Source organism: Hippocampus comes, unplaced genomic scaffold, assembly GCF_001891065.2.
Source record: "Hippocampus comes isolate QL1 unplaced genomic scaffold, H_comes_QL1_v1.1 scaffold444, whole genome shotgun sequence".
Lineage (NCBI taxonomy): Eukaryota > Metazoa > Chordata > Actinopteri > Syngnathiformes > Syngnathidae > Hippocampus > Hippocampus comes.
Genome location: NW_017805078.1, coordinates 294,883 through 297,962, shown reverse-complemented (window position 1 = coordinate 297,962; position 3,080 = coordinate 294,883).

Below are 3,080 nucleotides of genomic sequence, written 5' to 3'. Positions count from 1 at the left end.
GGGGGGGGGTGGGGGATCAAACCCACGACCTCTGCACTGTGAGGTCAACACACTAGCAATCCAATTTAGAGTTGAGTTCGCCCAGATCTGAATTCCCAGTCTGGAGATTTTGCGAGACTTCAGCACAGTGAGCATCTGATGTTGAAATCACGCGTCCTTGCCAGTGTCACCCAAAGCATGTCCATGAAGGATGCGCTTTGACACGCTTGTCAGGAGTCAGGAGTTGAATTATCCGTCCTATTTCTGAGCGCTTCGTCGCTCCACGCCGAGATGGAAGAAAATGCCAAACGGAGCCACGGGCCGACTTAGGAAGGGAGGATGGGAACTGGGTCAAGCTTGGACTCGCACTCGTGGTGGACCCAGACACGAGGCCAATCCACTTCTCTCTCCAGGGACCCGTCGTCGCACGGCGCGAGCGCAAAATGAAATTGACTATTGATTTCCAGCTCCCGAAGCGTCGTGGCTCACTTGTGGCCGAGAGCGGCGGGAAAAAGCGCGTCGTTATTACGCGCGGCCGCCGCGGCAACGCTCACGGACGCGCGCGAGGATGAGTGTTGCCTCAAGTCTTTCTTCACAACGGAAGAGGAAGGAAAAAAAAAAACACAAGCGATTGCAAGCTAGGAAGGTGTGTGGCCATTTTGGAGCTGACTTAGCCAAGCTGACGCACTGTTCCAGCCAACCCCAAAAACAACTCAAATGTTGCAACGTGTTTTTCGGAAGAAAAAGATACGATTTGAAATACAATACAAAGCATGCGCTGCAGACATCAGACGAAATCATCATGCTGCATTACGGTCACACACTTGACTTTGGACTCAGCCAATCCTCCATCGAGCGCCTCCAGTAGGTCCACAACGCCGCTGGTTTTCGGAGAGGGAGCGCATCACTCCGTCAAATGCAAAAAAAAATATATAAAAACTTTACTTGGGCATATGTGAGTCAATAACCCATTGCTTTTGGTGGGAAAAAAACGTTTTTCGCGTTCATGGCGTTCTTACAAGTATACGTATTTGTAAGTCCGTCGGAGCGTACGTGCAAATATGTTGGCAAATCTGATCTCACGTATTTGCCAGCCAAAAATGTTTCGTCCACATCGACGGTTTAACGCTTCCGTAGTTTGCCACGAGACAATGTCAAACGATTGCAATGCGATGCAACCAATCGGGTGAGTTGCGCGTGCGCATACCCCCCCCCCCCGTGCCACGACGGGAATAAAAAAAATGCCAAACGGAAATCGTGCAGTGCAGACGTGATCGTGAAATCATAAAAATGACGAATGAACACAGTTGACGTGTTTACCTTGAAAGGTACAATGTAGCATTTTTTTGGAATTGCTCATGTGCAAATCAATAATACATGATGGATTATGACTATTATTATTATTATTTTTTTTTTTATAGCATTGGACCATACTTTGCAGTCCAAAATGTCGACTCCACACCGGGAGCTTGACGCTTGGCGTGCTTTTAAGCCAGGGGTGTCAAACATACGGCCCGCGGGCCGGAACCGGCCCCCAAGGAGGTTCGATCAGGCCCGCAGGATCATTTAAAAGTGAAAAAAATGCATTTAAGACATGGAATGAATCTTTTTTAATAAAATGCAATTCATGGATTGTCCACTAGGGGCACACTGTTTTGATAAGAATAGAAGACAACATTGTTTTGATCAGAGAAGAAAACAGTCTCAGTCTGTCACTGAGACAGACGCAACACAGCAGACGGTATCAATGCACCAATGCTTCTTTATACCAAAACAAAGTCATGATATTTTGGTTATTCATAGCAGAGTATGGTATAATGTTAATGGTGCGGCCCACTTGACATCAAACGAGTCCGTATGTGGCCCACAATGTGAAATGAGTTTGACACCCCTGTTTTAAGCCTTCACGACCACAACTTCCTCAAATTGTAGCCAACGAGTGTGGCGTCAACAGACGGGATATCACGTTGCGACAGCGCTGCAAACAAATCTGGGCTTGTTCTCAGCCGGCAGTTAGTCCACTGTGTTACTTGATCCTACGTTTGTTGCGCAGTAGAATGAATGATGAAGGAATCGCTGTTCATAAAAGGTCGACTGACACAGCACGGGCTTGTCTCAACTGGTCCGTCACGCAAAAAAAAAAAAATAGAGGTTGGCCAGCCCTGCTCTGGACACGGTATCATAAAAAAATAAAAATAAAAATTGAAATGCGTTCCTTGATTTTCAAATGAATCTATGAATTGTTTTTTGGGTTGCAAAAAAAAAGGAAAAAAAGGAAAATTATTCATGTGGAATGACGGTCATTGTCCAGCCCGAATTCATGCGGCGACTTTTAACTCGGCGTCACACCAATGTCCTCTTTGCCGCACATCTCCGGTCAGTGCTTCTCAAAGGTGAGGGGAAACGACGTTGGGGTTCAGCTTCGAACGGTCCTGAGGTGACGACGAAGGGAAGCGGAGAAGTCTCCGCCAATCCGCATCAACCGGCCGCATCTTTTGGGGACAACTTTGCGGGACCCTTTTGCTCGCGGGTCCACCCGACTTGAGGTGCGGCGGCTCACTTGCAAAAATGTTCCCTTTGCTTCCTTTGTCCACATAAAAGCTTATGGACAAGTTGACACGGGCGCGCACACACGAAATTGGCATTATTTTGTACATTTTAGTTCCAAAAAAAAAAGAAAAAGATGGTTCTATTCACAATTACGTGCCGAAATGGGAGAGCTTATCGTGCAGCATTCCATGCGGCACGGGCACTGACGGACTTCCAGGTTTGACAATGGGGAGCTCCATGCAGCACGTTTGACAAAATACCCTGCGAGCGACGCCCGTATTGTACCGCTCATCATCATTTGCCTCCGCCGCCTCCACCGCCGCCGCCTGCTCATTGTCGTAGCGCGTCGCCGCGCTAAACAGCCGGCGGAGCTCCATTCTTCTCGGCGATCATTGTTTTATAAGCCTCTTTCCCCCTGAATGGCCATTGTTCGGCCGTCTCGTTCCGGACCACCGACGCGAGTCATTTCCCGGCCAGGACGCCGCGAGCGGAGACTCGCGGCCGGGTTGAAAAATGTCAGGGTAAATCCGGCGCTTGGATGACCTCACGCA